At 43.2% G+C, this 19,258-nt stretch overlaps 1 protein-coding gene and 1 long non-coding RNA gene across 3 annotated transcripts in view; both read right to left on the bottom strand.

Annotated features, from left to right (window-relative positions):
• The window catches only part of LOC109446640 (uncharacterized), a 31,319-nt gene extending 15,365 nt beyond the window's left edge, over nt 1-15,954 (bottom strand). The window contains exons 1-2 of one of the 2 annotated variants that reach the window (XR_002137247.2): nt 15,555-15,954; nt 10,385-10,512 (exon numbers count right to left, since the gene is read on the bottom strand). This is a non-coding gene — a long non-coding RNA (uncharacterized LOC109446640). The remainder of the gene's footprint in view (nt 1-10,384; nt 10,513-15,554) is intronic. The other variant, XR_012493963.1, reaches the window with a different exon arrangement.
• The window catches only part of RCAN1 (regulator of calcineurin 1), an 88,170-nt gene that overhangs the window by 43,474 nt on the left and 25,438 nt on the right, over nt 1-19,258 (bottom strand). The window lies entirely within an intron of this gene.

Raw genomic sequence — 19,258 nt, 5'->3', positions numbered from 1 at the left:
CAGCAGCTAAACACAGCATGGTCACGGGTGCTACTGGGCTCTGGCTACCCAGGATCCAGTCCCAGCTTCACTCTGTGCGCCGTGTACTCGTCGCCTTGGGCAAGTCGTGGACTCTGCAGGCTTTAGTTTTCTTGTCCCTGAAGAGGGATACTAGCACCCGGCTACGAGCTCATACAGCTGCGGGGACTCAGCGGGCACTATTGTCACAAGCACCCAACCACTACTTTTGCTACTTTGCATCTCCAGCTTTGCTAAACACACAGGGAGGGATGTCTTCCATCAGCAAACCTTTTATCTTAACTCCTGCTCACCTCAGAGCAGGCGGGCATCATCAGCATCATTGCCCTGCTGTACTGATTGCGTGTCCATTGTTCTCAGGGTAAAAGAATGTTGGCAGACAGACCCACGTCTTTGCAGAACCAACATCCAAAGCCAACGGGAAGGAGTCTGACACCAGCGATTACAACCCTAAGAACACACTGTATACTCTAGTGTTTAACTCAACTTGGGGCCAATATTGGCACAATATTTCTGAGTTCAAGCTCAGGACTTATTGATATGAATGCGGAAAAGTGGCTCCAACTTTCTGGAAAACAAGTCTACAACGTACAACAATGTTTATAAAGGGCCCATAAACTTAGGCTCTATAATTCCATGGGGAGGAATTAATTCCTCTATTCAAAAACAGATAGGTTGTATAAATATGCTTGTCAGTGCTGTTTATGCTAGAAAAATATCTAGGGAAATACAGCAGATGGGGAGCTTGTTCTCCATCAGAACTAACAGCTACCGTTCACTGAGTGCTGGGCACCATGATGGTTTATCAGTCCCGCGGGGAGGGAGGCACGAAAAGGCAGGAATCTTCCGGAACTGCATGGAGCTCAGTGTGGCTGAAGCACCTGGGGTAAGGTGGGAAGGGTCATAGCACAGAAAACCAATAAGAAATGAGGCTGGAGAGGCAAGTGGGGGCCAGACCAGGCCGTGGGGGAAGTTAGACATGTCCTGTAAGAACCGTGAGACCATTGGGAGGAATGAGACCAGCTGTGGGACTGCGGGTGGACATTCTGGGTACCTCACGGCGCTTGACTTGAACAGAGAACAGAGGTAAGAGGGAAAAGAGTTCATAAGCTGGGACAGCGACCAGGTGGCAGGTGAAGAGGGCCAGGACCTAGGCAGTGGCTCTGGGGATGTACAGGCGAGAAAAGGGCCAGGGAGGGAAAGCAGAATATAAACACAGTTAAGGATTATGAATTATTATTATGCAAAATGTGCGCTTATTTCCTGGAAAATATTTAAAAATAAATGAAAAATAATGCAAATTGAACATGATGTGCATTGATTTTCTTTTCTGAAAGGTTTATGAAACTTCACAAGTATAAATATCCATACCTATAATTTTAAATACAGGGTTTGACCTCTACTTGTGATTTAGCAGAGTGCTACCCAAGTGTGGTCTGTGCATAGGGCCCAGCCAGTCTGCAATGAGGTAAAAACAGAAACTGGGAGTGTTTAGAAACTTAAAGCAATTGATCAGAAAAAAATGCATATCTCTGGCTCCTAATAATTTAAAGTTAGGGCTGGTGTTTTGCGTGTCCTTTTGTTTCACTTTATTGTTCTAGTGATTTGCTTTCATTATATTGTATTTATTAGTTGGCAAGACATTGGGAATTGAAACAAAGCAGGTCTTCCTGGCAGATAGTTTGAGAAGTGCTGATTGAAGACACTGCAGTTTCTGGGCTCGCTGAGGCTGGCGTGCTCCACACGGGCCCGCCGTTCCCGCTCCCCGCTTACCAGCAGGGCCTCAGATCTGGGCCGCTGTTCCATGTACCAGGTGGTGGGGATGGTGAGGGCTCAGCAGCTGGCAAGCAGCCGTCCTATGCAGTTATACAGCCATACCTGGGGGAAGACACTCCTTTAACGATCACTCAGCTGAGTGTGTGTCACGCATCACAGCAGACTAGAGAACACTACACCAGAAAGGGTACCGTTAAATAGACCTAGAACCTTCCTGACCAACACCTCTACTTTTTGTCATTTTTCAAAGGCGCTGTTTGATGGAGCCAATGGCCTTCTGTGTGCTCGCTGAAAAATTTGCAACTTACATGTAATAATCACTTAGCCACAGAGAAACGGCATCCTTTTGGATTTGAAGGCTTCATAGTGAAGGCTCTTCCACATTTGACTGACACATCTGACCCCAGGGAGACACACAGGACAGTGACACTAGAACCACACTTGAAGAGAGGGCTGAGAAGACGTCGGAATCGTGCCCAGCACCCTCACTTTGGTGTTCTTTGACCTGATAGCTTTAAACTAAAAATCTGACAAGTGTTATTGCTTTGCCTTCCACCCACTCCCAAGCCCCAAACCCCATTATGGTTCCACCTGTTTCTGCAATTTGAGGCTCTGTGTGGGCACAAACCAAATGCCTCAAAGTAAGAAAGGTACAGCTCATGTCCACTAAAAAAGAAACTCTGAATACTTAAAACATTGAGAACACTAGCTCTAAGGAGTATCCCCCTATTAGAAAACCAGCTCTTCAGAATACACTCCAAGCAATTCTGAAACTTAAAACTTCAGCCTACTTACTGACTGAGCAAATGCTCTGGGAAACCTTTGTAAGGTTTAAACCGACAACCGAAGAAGTCTCTAGCACGTGTGGGCTACACGGCAATTTCCTATTTGCAGGTGCTGTTGCGGGTAATGAAATAGTAACATAGGAGGAAAAGAAGGGAGGAACCACGCACTTCCCTTTTGCCATTGATATTCCAGAGTTCTGTCTGCTGCACGGACAGAAAATTACTGGACAGAAATAGATGTTGTCCTATGCCTGTCGTGTGTTTGATTGCTTGTTCTCAGTCAGGACCAAATTTGATGCGATGGATATCTGCACAGAAGGGGCTAAGCTCTGAGAACAGGGCAGATGTTGGCAGATCTGTACGGCAATGCACTTAAACGGCTTTTACCTGACATGAGCCTTCCATGCAGGACCTGAGCTCAGCTTTGAAAGCACACTATGGTTTCTATGAAGAGGAAATTTGACAGGCACACTGAAAGCCGACCTCCTGCTTCAGCTCTTCAGCTGGCTACAGAGGACTTGCTCAACGACTCATCAGCCCTCCAACGGTCAGCATGCCATCCTGAAATCTAGACTCTTTTTGCACTCGTGTGAGGCGCTCTATGTTGGATGCAATTCCTCCCCCACCAAACCCATCAAAAGACCTTGCTATATAACTAGATTGGTTGTTAAGAGCTTGACCTTTGTGCTTTAACCTTTCTGGTAACTTTGAGAATCCAGTTTTCCAGCTTGGCAGTGATGTGAGTGAAGTCTTAAGAGTGTGTCTGCTGGTGAGAGACGGCAGCAACACCAGGGAGCAAAGGTGTGTTGGTGCCACCTTCGTTTCTTGACCTTGACCGTAGACTGGCCTCCTTAGATGCGTCCTAGGACATGCTTTTGTTTACAGAGATTACAGAGATCACAGAGATTTTTTTTACAAAGAGCCCTCTTTGTCACTATGGAAACACAGCACCCAGCAGTTCTGAGGCTGGTATGACATTGGGTAATATATAGGTATATTCATATATATATATATATATATATATATATATATATATATGAATATATATACATGTGTATGTGTGTGTATGTATACATATATTTAAAAATCCTTCCCCCAATCACAGACTCAAGTAAGCTGCAACTTTTAACAAACACCCACAAAAAAATTAATCATGATTATGAAGAGTTCTCAGGGGGGTGTTGCTTTATGAATGAATGGAACATGTTTAAATATAGCAAAATACAGGTTGGTTTTCTGATAAAATTATCCTGAAAAATATAAAAACAAATCACCACTTAAAAATTGATTAAATGGTGTCTATGAAAATTAAACTTACATTTACCTCTTTAAAATAAGTGTCATGTCAAAACATGAATGCACTTTTAATTAAAGAAATCAAATTTCCCTAATAATACCAATCAATTCATTTTTAAATTAGAACTGTACAGAGAATACAGATAAAAATTTTAAATGACTTTGCAAGGAATCATTAAGACAATTTATTTGATGTGGTAAATTATAACAAACTGCTTTTACTTGTAACGCCTATCAAAGACCTAATTTAATGATCACTAACATAATCGGTGACTAAGAAAAGGCGGAGGACGATCATCCTACTGCAAGAAGAGTCCTCTTTGTCACTATGGAAACACAGCACCCAGCAGTTCTGAGGCTGGTAGGCCAGAAAAATCAGCAGAATTAACCTACACTTTATCTGAAGGGCACAAGTGCATCTGTGGGACAGAATACAAGCGGTTAACTCCCTTATAATCATGAGGTTTTGTAAGAGCCTAAGGGAAAAAAATGAAATAAAAGACTAGGATTAAAACTCTCTTGATGTAGCTCCTTCTGTCCCCTAGAATAGGGGCTAGAATATCAAAGGTCTGAATTCATACACATGACTTTCAACTTTCAGATCCAGGACCAGCTGCTTCTCAGACGGCAGGGAGAAGAACGCGGAGGGAAGGGGTGCAGTTCTGACACTTCCTGACCTCTTTGGGGCTCAGTTTCATCAGTTACAATATAAGGAGAAATGCTTGGAGTCTGGGCCATGATACAGGGGGTGAAGGGGAACGCACGGTGGGGCCACAGGACAGACCGTCCTACACAACAGGGCAGTTGTGCTGTATTCTCTTTATGTGTCAGTTTCGGTGGAAGAGCTCATTTTTAAAAGCTATTTCATGAAAAACAGCAAAAAACAAAAATGAGACCGTTTCAGAACCACTGAGCTTGAACTCTAAGGTTTCTTCCAGCTTCAACATTCTCAAGTCCATGAAAGTGTGTGAATTTGGCTCCTCTGGACTCTGCTCCTAGATCCAAGCCAATGACAGCTGGAAATTCTGCGTGCAAGACGAAATTACTCTCTTGGGTGAGGCTTTGGGGTTTTTTGTTTTTTTGTTTTTTTTTACAACAGTGATCCAAAGATGCTGTTTGAAAATGGACTTGATGTAAACGGAAAGATTTTAGCAGAGAGCCTCAAATGTGGGTACCAAGTTTCCAACTTCTTTTCTGTCTTAGTGCTTCCCGGGCCTCACTTTGGCACAGTGATGAGGTCAAGGGAGTGGGAGGGACACGCAGAGGACATTAAGTCACGGACTTGGATAAAGTCAAGATTATTGAGCTAATCTCTCATATTAACCATCACCGATGAAAATGTTTTGCCTTGGTTTAGGTCCCTCGTGAATGTCCTGTTACCGTGCTTGCTTTGCCAAATTTCAATCCCACCCCTACTCACAGTTCCAATTATTGGATGTGACAAAACCAGGCCAACTGGCCCCGCTGCAAATACACCCTATATAACTTCGGATGGGTCTTCAAGGCCTGTGAGTCAAAGTTCCATTCGCCACTTGTTGCCCCAGCAGATGTTTCATACTTTCTATACCCCCAGGGCTTCAGTCTAAGTAAATGACCTCACCTTCTACTCTGTATGAAGACCAAGACTAAGAAACTGGAACGAATTTCTCCCTGCTGTACCACAACATTTCCCTGTATCTTGCCTCAATCTTGGCTCCTCTATCATGTCAGTAAGAAGCGTCCTTTCTCCTTCCCAAAGATAAAGCCTTCATTTGTTCTCTCAATTCTGTTCCTTCCTGCCTCCTCCAAGGTCTTACTCCATCTTATAATTATTCCTACTTGCAATTGTTGTTATTGCTGTTACTATGTACATTGTTCCTCTAATTCTCTAATTAGTAGAAAATTGCCCAAATTATCTGTGTCATGAAAACATTTAAAGAAAAAAAAAAAATAAGCGATATAGAGTACCAATTTAGGAGTCTGACAATCACTCATGAGGGTTCCAGAAAGAAATTAATAAACGGGAGGAAATTAAGGAATGCTAAACAAAAAAAATTCCTCAGGTCTGAAGGAGATGAGTCTTCAGATGAAAAGAACTCACCAATGAAGACTATCATGAATAAAGACCCATGCAGACATAACTGCAAAGCATTTCAGAGTATCAAAGATGGAAGACGTTTTAGGAGAAACCAAAAAATCAGTCACCTACAAAGGCGTGCAAGCCAGACCGACATATTTCTCATCAGCCACACCAGATGCTAGAAGACAGTAAGATTTCCCTCAAAGTTCTGAGAGAAAACAGTGTTTCCTAGAGAATTCCACATGTAGAGAAACTGGCACTCAAGAGCGAAGGTGAAAACACACATTTTAGTTATTTTCAAGAAAACGGGCAATTTATTTTTCATTGTCTCTTTGGGGAAGGGGAGAAGTTAATGTGAATGTTGTCCAGCAAAATGAAGGCCTTAACCACACAAGAGGAAGACAGGATCTAGGAAACCCTGGATCCAACTCAGAGAAGGAGCGAAGGAACGTTCCCAGGTGGCAGGTAAACCTCAGACCTTGAGAAGAGTCAGTTCATTATGGGAAAAGTGAAGGACAGAATGTCTGCCATAACTGAGAAGATGCAAGCAGCCGAGTCTGTGATAAAGCGCATGACTCATGAAAACTGAATGTCATAGAAACTCTAAGGAAACTGAAACTGCTCTTTAAGAAAGTTAGGTCCAAATACGAAGAAAGCATAACAGGACATGATTTTAAATTGGCAGTTTTTTGAGTGTATAAAAGGAGTCTCCATTTAACTTTGATGCTAAATACGTTCTCTTCAAGTGCCTCCTGGGGATGAAGTTGGACCTATTTAGGAGGAAACGTAATCTTAACCAACTGCTTGGCCCAGCACTGAAGGGTATGTGCATAGCCATAATAGCATAAATCGTACTTACTGACTTTCAGGTTTTAGAATCAATTTATAAATCAAACGTGGACAATGGTTACAGCATAGAATGTAAACATTAACCACCAAAAGTAAAAGTATGGCTTTTAGAAGGTGGAACTGGACAGGCAGACGGGAACCAAGCAGAAAGGAGAGGAGAAGGAAGGTAGAAATGCTCGATGCCAGAATTTGGGGGATCTGCTAAAAGCGGTCCATTTCCATCAAATGAGTTTTCGAACAGCATCATGGGTCACTCTTTCCCAAAACTGGTCCTGGGACTTCTCAGAGATATGGTCAGAGTGAGCCTCTCTCTGCAGTGGCGACCTGGCCGCTGTGCCGACCATGCCCAAAAGGCCCAGGCCCACCCTCACCGTGGATGGCAACACTCCACAGGACACCAACACAGTTAGTGCTTCACCTTCTCCCTGCCCGGAACTACCACGACGCAGTTTGCTAGTGATAGGATTTCCTTCTTCGCCCCTCTTGCTCCCACCCTCCCTCTCCTCCTGATTATGTCAAGCGCTATGGCTGAGATGGTCTTGCTCTCAAGGTGAGCCCAAGGTCACACCTAGAGCCCAAGAATCTGTGCCTGGAAGTGACAGAGAAGATGTAAAGCAAAAGTGTTTTTTAAAAGGCATTTAACATAGAAAGAGCAGTGATTAGGGCTTCCTAAGTGTAATTCCACTAACAGGAAGGACGCATGCAAAAAAATCACTAACTGAAACATAGAAGGGTAGATGAGATAGCGGTTTGCTGAGGGGCCACTATGTGACCTTGAACACATCAGTGCATTTAGTTCTCAGGACAACTCTTTGAGGTAGGTGCTATTTTACTTAAGAGGAAACAAATTCAAAAGAACTTGAGTAGGCCCAACCCAGGGTAGCGCCAGAGTTTGGGTTCTTTCCATCACGTCTGGGATCCTTAACTCTGGGTTAGGCAGAGTGAGTGAGCGAGCAAGCCAGGATCCTACGGAAGTCTCCCAAACGCTGTGATGGCTGGAGGAGAAGAGATGCAACCTGTGGGAAGGCTTGAGGAAGACTTTGACTCAAGTCCAAGAGCTCAATGATGTCATTTACCTTACATGAGATCCCTAGGTATCACCCAGCGATAAAATTCCGTGATTCCATAATTGGCCTCCTTGTTCTTCCTTCTGTTTCCCAGCACCAGGACAGGGGTTTGTGCTATCTTTATTTGATCAGTGTGATCACCAAGTCTGGGGACTCAGCAGGCTCATACCTGCACCACCTCAGCCTGGAGGCCGTGCCCTCTATCCGACCTGCAATGAGAATGGGGCCTCTCCAAGGACAGGGCCCTGGCCAGCTTCCAGAGAAGCCTGTGACAAGGAGAAAAGAACCCCTGGGTCTCAAGCCAACAGGAGGGTGGGTGGCTCTTAGGGGTTCCAGGCTCGAGGGAGTTTTCCTCTTACTTTAAATCAGTCTATACTTGTCTTGTGTGCTCTTAAACTCAGCCTTTCTTTTTAAGAAAGAATGATGAATTTTATTAAAAACAAAACCAGAACCAGCCAGCAAGGATGGTCTTTAGAAGGAACAAATTACAGCAGGTTGAGAATAAGGCACCAGCACTGGAGAAGTCTGCACATTTTGGTAAATAGACGTGAAAATTTTAAAGTTCGAACGGGGTAGATTTCCTGGGAATCTAGTGGCTGCTCGGCAGGAAATCTATTGCAGTCAAATGAATTTATAATACAAATGAGCAAGTGAGAGAAGCCCCAAAGATACTTAATGAATTATGCTTTCCCCTTTGGTTCAATGACATTGACATGGTTCTTAAACGACTTGCTAACTTCTTTCATCTATCAAACACTTATTAATAACATACAACATGGCAGGCAACTGTGCTGGGAGCTGGCAATACTAAGACAGTTTCTTTATTCGAACAGATCAGAGGTTAGATCTGAGAAAAGGCTATCTGGGATGAACAGACGGAGCACAGAGGATGTGTAGGACAGTGAAAATACTCTGTATGATACTACAATGGTGGCTACATGTCACTAGACATTGGCCCAATCCCACAGAATGTGCAACACCCAGAGTGAATGCACCCTGATATGAACGATGGACTTTGCATGTTGATGAGGTGTCAGTGGAGGTTCATCAGTTGTAACAAATGCACCACATGGCGGGGGTGTTGCCAACTGGGGAGGTTGTGGGGGAGGGGCAGAGGTATATGGGAAATCTCTGTACCTCCCACTCAATTTTGCTGTGAACACAGAACTGCGCTAAAGCATAAAATCTACTCTTAAATCTGTTTAAAGGCTAACAGAAGGAGCAGGAGGGGTCAGCACCCTGTGAAGGGGGGTGAGGCATCCCAGGTGGAGCCAGCAGAAGTCTCCACCACACAGCACGTCACGTTCCGGGGACCTCAAGTGGTTCTGTACCCCCACCTTGACGAGCAGTGTCAGGAAACAGGAGGGACGGGACAGACACATGAGCAGGAGCCAAACGAACGGCCTTTGGAAAGTAGGATTTTGAACTTCAACTTAGAGACGTGCATGAGTGTGGAGGAGTTGTGAAAAGCAGCAGAGTGAGCCGATTAAACAGATCTTCAGAAAGATCTCTCAGGGACGGGCCAGAGGTAGATTGCAGGGCGGCGGAGGTGGACAGGAAAGCTGGCAGGAGGCTGTTGCAGTGATCCAGGAAGGAGTTATTCTAAGAGACTGAATTAAGGCAGTTATAGTGAGGACAGGAAAGTGGGAACAGATGGAGAGCATGTTAAGATGTGAAATCTACGAAAGTTTTGGCCGAAAAACTGAGGATGAGAAAGAAGTTGTCAACAGTATCTCCCCGGTTCCCAGTGTAAAAAACCTGAGTGGATGGGAGAACAAAACAGAGAAAGCACACTCAGCAGTGAAGGCAACGGCCCGGGGTTTGCACACACACAGTTTGAAATGCCTGAGGGGTGTCCGGGTGTAAGTTCCCCTGGGAAGGTGGCTTGCCTGGCCTGGGGCCCGGCACAGGGCTCTGGATGTCTCAGTCAGCAAGCTATTGCAAGTGGCTGAACAGGAGCAGAAAGATGACCCATCAAGGTCAGAGTCCTGAGGACGACCAACGTGGAGGTGATAATTCAAAAACATGAGAGTAAGATGTGTGCTGTGGGAATATAAAATTTTATATCATCCTTGACCCTTGTATCTCTCTGATTACTTACCTTACGATCCCCTCTCCCCACCCCCACCAAATATCTCAGTAAATGAGGACATCATACTGGCCTCCATGTTAAATGAAAACTAAGGATAGGCACAATCTGAAAAACAATTTTCTACCAATTTGGTCTGGAAATAAGAATATTAGATTGAGAAACTCCAGGAAAAGGAGGGGTGGAAGAAACATATCGGAATGATCTTCCAGGAGGAAATTAAGAAATGTATTACATCACAGGTTAGTAGGACCCTTGCTGTGAGCGCAATTAGCCAGACCCCTAAGAAATCCAAGACAGATCAAATTACATACTCTCATCATCTCTACCAAGCCCGACAAGTAATTAGATGGCTGGTGCCCCATCTGAAGCCTGTTAGACTATCATTTTTAAATGGCCCATTTAACTGAAGCCATTGGCAACTAAAGTGCATGGTCTTACACACCTGAGCTGGTTTCCTGGCAGGTTGCTGTCACAGGGCAGCAGGTAGGTGGGACGACCAGCTCTACTCCAGGGCCATCCGGCATCTGCTCTGGTCTTGGTGGACTCCACCTGATCCCCGGGGACATGGGCCTGCCCAGAGAGGGAGAGGAGGTTTGTAGATGGCCCCATAAGTATCCTTTCCTAAAGGTTGGAGAGAATGATCTCCTGAACCTTGTGGGTCCTCTGAAAGGGCCATCTGGCCACAGCCTCGGGCACAGGGCAGCATGCCACCAGAAGTCGTCTGCGAGGCTGTGCAGAGAGCACCTTGTCACCAGCCTCCTTCTGAGGGCCACTCTGTTGCGCTCCGTTCACAGAGATGCCTCGGAAGACCAGAGCTGGGTTTCCAGTCCCGACTCCAACGCTGACGAGTTGTGTGACCCCAGGCAAGGTCACCTAGCGTTTGGGCCCTGGGCTCCTCACCAGAAGAACAACAAAAACAACAAGCAGACAGATAAACACACAAAAAACAAGCCAATGGGGAAACAGAAGGATTGTTACTCTGTGATTCTCAAATGTGGGTCCTCCAGAGATGTTTAGGCTGGCTGTGTAGGAACTGCTCGGGGAGCTTGACAAACACGCAAGGCTACAGAAAGAGTCCAGATCATTGGCTCAGGGCCTGGGGGAGGACCGGGCATCTGAATTTACAATAAGCTCGCTAGGGCATTCTGATAAACAGCCAGATGTGGGAGTCACTGGATTGCATGATGATTAACGTCCCTCCCAGCTCTAATAACATATGTTTCAATGCATGTATTTAATTAATGTTCATGACCAGTTCAAAAACCATGGCCCAAACCCTAACACAGCATAGCTGCATTACTCAGATGTTACTTCTACTTGTGGATGAATAACTCTTTGCTTTATAGAAAACACAATAAAAGGAATTAGTCAGGGGTCCTAAAATAGACCTGCATCTCACTTCCCTTGAATAAATTGTCTAAAACTGAAATAGTGTCAGCAAGGTCCTTGAGCTTAGAACAGGGAGGTGGTGACCTGGCAGATCCCGGGCCCTGAGCTCTCATTCCATGTAAGCCACTGGTTTGCAGTGATGACCCTGAGCAGAAGAATTTTTGTTTTTTCCTTTTAAGTTGCCTTTCGACTCCATAAAATAGAAATCACAAGTACCAATCTGTCTCCCAGGGCTGGTGGGAAGAATTCATACGGAATTTGTGATCAAGCTGAGTCTTTACAACGAACACCAGGCGTCAGGGAACAGAGGGAAGAATGTCACATTTTGCATTACTGTCAGACCCAAGGCATCTGCATTGCAATTACTTCACCGGCTCAAAATAAGAGACCTGACCAAGGATTTCCAAGGAGAAAGGAGGAGGCCCTGTTTGTCTTGCTTTCCCAGGGAAGGCAAGACCAGCTTTAGATCACCAAGAGCCATCTTACTTAACCTCAGGCGTGCTGGAAACCAAGGCTGGTCTGCGTAGTCTGGTCAGCACTTACAACTTCCTTTAGTTGAATGTGCTGGCATTCAGGCCTGACAGGGAGCAGGGTCAGCATGAATGGAAAGAATGACAGTGTGTCCTTCCATCTTCCTGGAGGCTCTGGCTGATATGGAAACCGGCTGGCCCAGGAGGCAGTGGAAAGTATGAATTCACTCTGGCCTGGGGTTGAATGACTGCAGAATAATCAGATCAGGGCTCATGTTCAGATATCACTGCAGCTCACTTGACAAGGCTATTATCCAGTCACGTCCTTTGGGCTGCAGGAATTATATGCTGCAACCTGAAGCTGCTAAAGAGACAGTGCTTGCAAAAGCAGGCATCAGACGGGCTTCTGACAGCTGAGGTTGGGAGGTGAGATGGGTGTCGTGATTGTCTCTGCTAATCACCTGCGAGTACCCAGCTGCGCTCTGGGTGCTTTTCCTGGGCCCCTCACCTCGGTGAGACCTCACATGATCCTAAGAAGTGTGCAGTACTCACCCCAATTTATGGATGAGGAACCCAGAGAGATTAAACAACTTGCCAGATGTTGCACAGGGCAGGGATCCAAACCCTGGGCCCTGTGAGCCTAAAACCTGAGACCCGTGAATTTTTCTCTCCCCTGCTCGTGTCCCGTTCACGTACGTCTGAAAGCACATTGTAGGTCAGGAAAAAGCACAGAAGAGCAAGAGATGGGGGATGTTTTCAACAGGTCCTGCCAGGAAGAGGGAGAAGAGAGTTTCAGGCCAAAACTTCAAAAATGTCTTTTAGACAAACACTAGGAGAAGAACCCGAAAAACAAAAGAGCTGAGAGTGAGCCAGGAGTTCTAGGCCCTTCAATAGACGGGCCCAGAGTCACCCCAGAGAGGTCTTAGTCTCTGTAGGAAAGAACAACTGGAAATGACTTCAAGCTGGAACATTTAAATAACCAACATGTTTGAGCATCCCTCTTAATTTTTTTCTGAGTGTCTTAGAATTGAAAGCTACCTATTCTCACATCCAAACCAACTCTAGATGCTGTTTCTGGGGTCCTGCCTGGCCCTGCTCAGACAGTTAGTTCCAGAACTGGGCAGAACAAGAAAGACTAGGAGTAAAGGCTTATTGAAAAACAGAACAAAACTAAAGGAATATCCCTGGGAGTCAAACAATGAACTGATATTTCTCCATCAAGATCTTTGCAATCTGAGAATGTACTATTCATCCCTCCTCTTTCTTCTTACTTGAAAAGTTTCCTCAAGCATTAGAAGAATCGGAGGACGAAGGAGGAGGAGGAAGAGCAAATTCCCAGCCCTCCAGCCCTCAAGTCTCCATTTGCTGGACGCTGACCATGGAAGTCAAGAAGCAAAGAAACAGAAGTCATTGCCAGACGTTAATGCTGTTACTAAAGAATAAAAAAATCACTACACATAAAAAGCCTCTAGTGCTTGCAGGCCTAAAGAATATTAAACACAAATAGGATGCCTCAAATGAATTTCCAGAGTACTAATGAAAAAAAATCTTAAAAAAAAGAAAAGCAGGCAAGATCAGCAAGAGTCCTACACACGTCCTCAGAGAGGATGTGAAGGGTGTGACGGGTGAGAAGGGCGCTTCCCAGGGGCTCTGCCACGTTCTGGCAAAGTGGCACCTTCTAGGTAGATGACAGAGTCAGGGACCAGCCTCATCAGTGACCTCCCAGCTCTGAATTTGCTATCAAAATGCCAACAGGGCTGCTCAGTTTCAAGCCAGACAGTCATTTACTCTGGCACCTGGGCTGGATGTGGGGCACTGGTGCCATTTTAAAGAGTGATACTGTGATACTGTGATTTATAATAAGAAATATGTATTTTGGCACTGAGCTCCTAAAACTCTTGGAATTTCCTAAGTGATGAAAGCATAAGGGTGCCTTTGTTATGTTAATGAGGGGACTTTGGGACTTTGGGACTTCGGGTAAGGATGGGGGCTGGTTGTCAGGGGAGCCAATCATGTGATTAGAGAGCTGGAACTTTCAGTCCCACACCCCAGACCTCCAGGGAGAGGGGAGGGGTGGAGGTTGAATCAGTCGCCTATGGCCAATGATTTAATCAGTCATGCCTATGTAATGAAGCCTCCAAAAAAGCCCAAAGGAAGGATAAGGTTCAGAGAACTTCCGGGTTGGTGAACACAGGGAGATTTGGGGAGAGTGGCAGACCCTGAAAACACGCCAGCTCCATGCGCTTCCCCACTCCTTGCCATATGCATCTCTTCCATCTGACTGTTTCGGAGTTATATCCTTTTGTAATCAACCGGTGGGTGACCTAGTAAGTAAAATGTTTTCCTGAGTTCTGTGAGCTGCTCTAGCAAATTCACTGAACCCAAGGAGGGGATCATTGGATCTACAGCTGGTCTTTCAGAAGCATAGGTGACAACCTGGACCTGGCACCTGAAGTGTATGTGTGTGTGGTAGGGGGCAATCCTATAGGACTGAGCCCCTAACCTGTGGGCTCTGATGTTACCTCCAGGTGGGCAGTGTCATAATTGAGCAGAGCTGTAGGGTACCCAGCCCGTGTCACAAATGATGGTGTGGGGAAACCCCTCTTCCTACACACACAATGGAATTGGGTCCAGAGTTGTTCGTGTCAAAGAGAGAACAATCTGATGCTTGTTTTAGGAACAACAGTTCTAGTAAATTCCTACAGATTCTCTTCTGCCCCCCCTCCCCTGCTCAGTTTTATTGAGGTATGACTGACAGAAAACTTCATATATTTAAGGTGTGTGAATTGATATGTATACCTTGTGAAGCAATTACTACCATGAAACTAATTAACACATCTCTCACCTCACATAGCTGTCCCCTTTGTGTGTGTGTGTGGTGAGAACACTTAAGATCTACTCTCTTAGCCAATTTCAAGTACACAGCACAGAATTACTATTAACAGTCACCACGCTGCATGCTGTGTTAGGTCTCCAGGACTTACTCATCTGACAACTGAAAGTGCATCCCTTTCACCCACATTTCCCCATTTTGCCCGCAACCCCCAGTCTCTGGTAACCACCTTTCTACTGTTTCCACTAGAGCTAAAATTACTCTAATCGTATTATGAACTGAATCGTGCCCCATACTATGTTGATGTCTTAACCCGCAGGACCTCAGAATCTGACTATATATTTGGAGATGGGGCCTTTAAAGAGGTAATTAAGTTAAAAAGAGGCCCTAATCCAGTCTGATTGTTGTCTTGTAAGAAGAGATTCGGACACACAAAGGGACATCAGACATGTGCACACAGAAGACCACATGAGGACACAGCAAGAAGGCAGGTGTCTGCAAGCCAAGCAGAGAGACTTCAGGAGAAACCAACCCTGCCAGCACCTTGACCTTGGACTTCCAGCCTCCAGAACTGTGAGAAAATAAATGTTGTTTCAGCCGCACAGTCTGTGGTACTTTGATATCGCAGCCCTCAGAGACTAAGATACAGAATCTCCATTTTGCTTTGGATCTCTAGATTGATAAACTTAAACTTAACCACAGTTTATAAAAATCCCATGATCATATTGGCCACTGCAGAAGCCTGAAGGGACATCATTAAAAAAACAAAGCATGCACACGGGCGCACACACACACACACACACCACACACCACACACACACCACACACCACACACACACACACACACACACACACACACACAGCAAAGTTCACACAGGCTATGAAATCTAACCAAGAGCTACTTCTTTACTCCCAATTACCTTAGGACAACTTTTCTCTGAAGCTCCTGCTGAGAAGCATGGTTGGCCCTGCCTCTGCACAGAGTCCTGAGGACAGGGCTGGCCAAAGACAGCTTGCAAGAGCCATCGGGGTGCCCGGCCTGCTGACTGTCATCATGCAACAATTTGTTCACTTTAACCTTTGGCCCGTGTCCTAGGGGCGGAAAAATCTCACACCTTCTGCCAAGTAATCTCTATTAATATCCCTCCCTAGTCCTCAGAAGATAGTAAGAATCCAAAGTGAAACAGGAGCTCAGCTAGAAATATCCAAAATGTCTCATTCAGAATCAATTCATCAAATCAAAATAATGACGACAAATAAGTGTCCCCATACCAGAGTACTTCTCTTTCGGAATGTTTCCACCAGATCTCAGGAAACAGACTTTACCACGGCTGAAAAAAAATTGTACGTTGTAAAAATTAAACTTCATAATTATAGTTTGTTCTTGTGAATAGCTACTCAAATATAGCCTTCTTGCAAAAGGTTTTCTTTTACTGACCTCTTCTTCCATCGCTGACAGCAGTGGAAAATTACACGTCCCAAGGAAATATAATCTTGTTGAGAGTAACACCTATGAAGGGTTTCATCAAATTGCTAGGTGAGACGGCATAATTAGGGACAGGCAGGGAGAAATTACAAAGGATGCACAGGACAGCAGTCCAAAGGAGGTAAATACCAAAAAGATGGTAAGTTGCTTTTAACTTTGGATCATATGCTTAGAAATTAAAAAGAATGCTCAGGCCAGGCTTCTTCAAATCACTGCAGAAGCATGTACCTGCTTGCCTGGTGACAGTCTTTTTGAAAATAAACCCGGACATTTTCTAAGTCTGACTTTCATCACATGATTCATAAGAGCATCATGAATCCAAATAACAAAATTAAATGCACACTAATCACTGTTAACTTAAATGCACACTGTAGGCCTCACAGCTTCCTGTAAAGTGTGACATTAGGAATAAAAGCAAGAATTACTGTTATCGAAGGGTCATGCTTTGATATGCATTTAATGGATACCACTTCTGCATGCTGAAAGGGTAATGTTTTAAGTTTTTACCTAAACAGTGTACTTTGATTATGATAAAAATGATTTATAAATTATTCTTGTTTAAAATGAATTTTCTCTTTCTCTAGGAAAATTAGTCACAATTTAAAAAATGTTGAAGAATCTCTAAAGATAATGTAAGAGTTCAACTTCACTCTTTTAACTCATTCTGGTGATTATTGATATTAATAACATTAACAGTTCTAGGATTTAGGGACCCTACTGATCTATATCTATATCCATATCTATATCTACCTATATCTATAGCTATATAAATATGAAAATCATAAGCATTTCCAGAATAATGCATGAGCTACAGAAGCAGTATATGCCGATATTATTTCTAGTTCACATTAGACCTTAACAAGTCAATGATGCATGTGGTAATCTCCAGAATAACCACTCACAGAACAATAAAGGAACGGATAGCAAACAAGTTAGTCAAGTGGAACAATAAAATAATAAAAAAGATAATAATTAATTCAAAGGAAGGCAAGAAAGGAAAAAAAGGAATATAGAACAAGTGGAACAAAAAGAAAACAAATAGTAAGATGACACAAAGTAGAAGAATGGAGAAAGTTATACCACATAAATACTAATCGGAAGAAAGCTGATATAGTATTTTATATCATGCAAATAGACTTTAAGACAAGAAGCCGTCCTCGCAAAAGAGGGGCATTTAATAATTGATAAGAGGGCTAATTTTCCTAAGATATAAAAATTATAAATATGTATGTACTTAATGTACACACACACACACACACACACACACACACAAACAAGATGACAGATCAGAAAGGAGAAATAAATCAAAATCATAGTTGAAAATTTTAACATTTCTCTCAACAAGAGACAGACAAGACAAAACTCAGTTAGGCAATAGATGATATGAATAATTCAAATAAAAAATGTAATTCAATTGACTATAAGTTGCTGTTAAGTGAATATACCTAACGATTGAAGAACACACATTCTTTTCAAGTACACATAAAACTGCCTGTTTGTTGAGCTATAAAGCAAGTCTGAAAAAATGTCAAGAGACTGAGATACAGTGTTTTCTGATCACGTAGTGGAATCAGGCTGGGAATCAATAACAGAAAAGCTAACAAGAAAATCCCCAAATGCTTGCAAGCAAAGCAATGCATTTATAAATAACCTATTTGTCAAGGAAAAAATTACAGTGGAAAGCAGAAAGTATCTTGAAGTGCATTATAATGAAGATATGACACATCTAAACTGTAAGATGCAGCAAAAGTCATATTTAGAGGGAAATTTATAGCATTATATGCATATACTGGAAAAGAAGACTGAGAAGCAATGATTAACATATTAATCTCAAAAAAGCGAGAAAAAAGAACAGCAAGTATAACCCAAAGAAAGTAGAAGGAAAAAAAGACAGTAGAAAACATTGCATTTAGAAAACAAATATACAATAGAAAACAATTAACAGTCAACTGTTGGCTCTTTGAAGTCAACAATAAATTCAATAAACCTCTGACAGGGCTACTAAAGAAAGACAAAAGAAAGCACAAGTTGCCATTATCAAAACTGAAAAAGCATCACTACATGTCCTATAGATAGATATTAAAAAGCTTATAAAAATATTATTAAAAGCTTTATGAAAATACATTGGAAATTTTAAATAAAATGGGCAAATTCCTAGAAAAATACCACTTACAAAACTGACAAGAGAAAATCAGTTAGGTCTATATCATATAAAAGAAATTGAACCTTTAATTAAAAAGCTTTTCCAGGCCCTCACAGAGGATCAGTGAAATCTTCCAAACATTGAAGTAAGAAATAACATCAATCTTACATAAACTCTTCAATAGAAAAGACAAAAAGGGGAACTCTTTCCACTTGTTTTATGATTTTAGCATAACTTTGATCCTGGGACATTATAAGAAAGAAAATTTGTTGGCCAATGTCTCTCAAGAACATAGATCTAAAATTCCAAAATAAAAATAATAGTAAAGCAAAACTGGAGTTATAAAAAAGATCACTGCACCACAACTAAGAAAATGTGAATATATATATAAATTAACAGTCCTATATGACATGTTATAGTGGCATTATTATGATACCCCCAAACTGGAAAACAACCAAATGGCCATCAATGGTAGAATGATAAATAAATTGTGATATACTGATACCATAAAATAGAAACAACAGTGAAAATAAGCTATTACTATGTGTGGGACAGTTACTTTTATGTGTCAACTCAGCTGGGCCACAGTGCCCAGATAACTGGTCAAACATTATTCTGGATGTTTCTGCGAGGGTATTTTTGTATGAGATGAACATTTAAATTGGTGAACTCTGAGTGTGCAGATTGCCCTCCTTAAAGCAGGTGGACCTCATGCAGTCAGTTGAAGGTCTGAGTACAAAAGACCTGGTCTCCTTGAGCAAGAGGAAATTCTGCAGCAGAGGACCTCTGGACTTGAGCTCCTGCATCAGGTCTCTCCAGGCTCTCCAGTCTGCTAACCCATCCTGCAGATTTGGACTTGCCTGCCTCCATAAACACACGAGCTCCTTCCTTAAACTAACTCTCTCTGTAGGTATGCACATCCTATTTGTTCTGTTTCTCTCAAGAAGTTTGACTAATAGCATATGCAACGTGGATAAATTTCATAAACATACTGT

The sequence above is a fragment of the Rhinolophus sinicus genome, linkage group LG01 (assembly GCF_036562045.2).
Source record: "Rhinolophus sinicus isolate RSC01 linkage group LG01, ASM3656204v1, whole genome shotgun sequence".
Classification (NCBI taxonomy): domain Eukaryota; kingdom Metazoa; phylum Chordata; class Mammalia; order Chiroptera; family Rhinolophidae; genus Rhinolophus; species Rhinolophus sinicus.
Note: the sequence above shows the minus strand (reverse complement) of the source record. Positions and strands in the feature narration are given on the sequence as shown.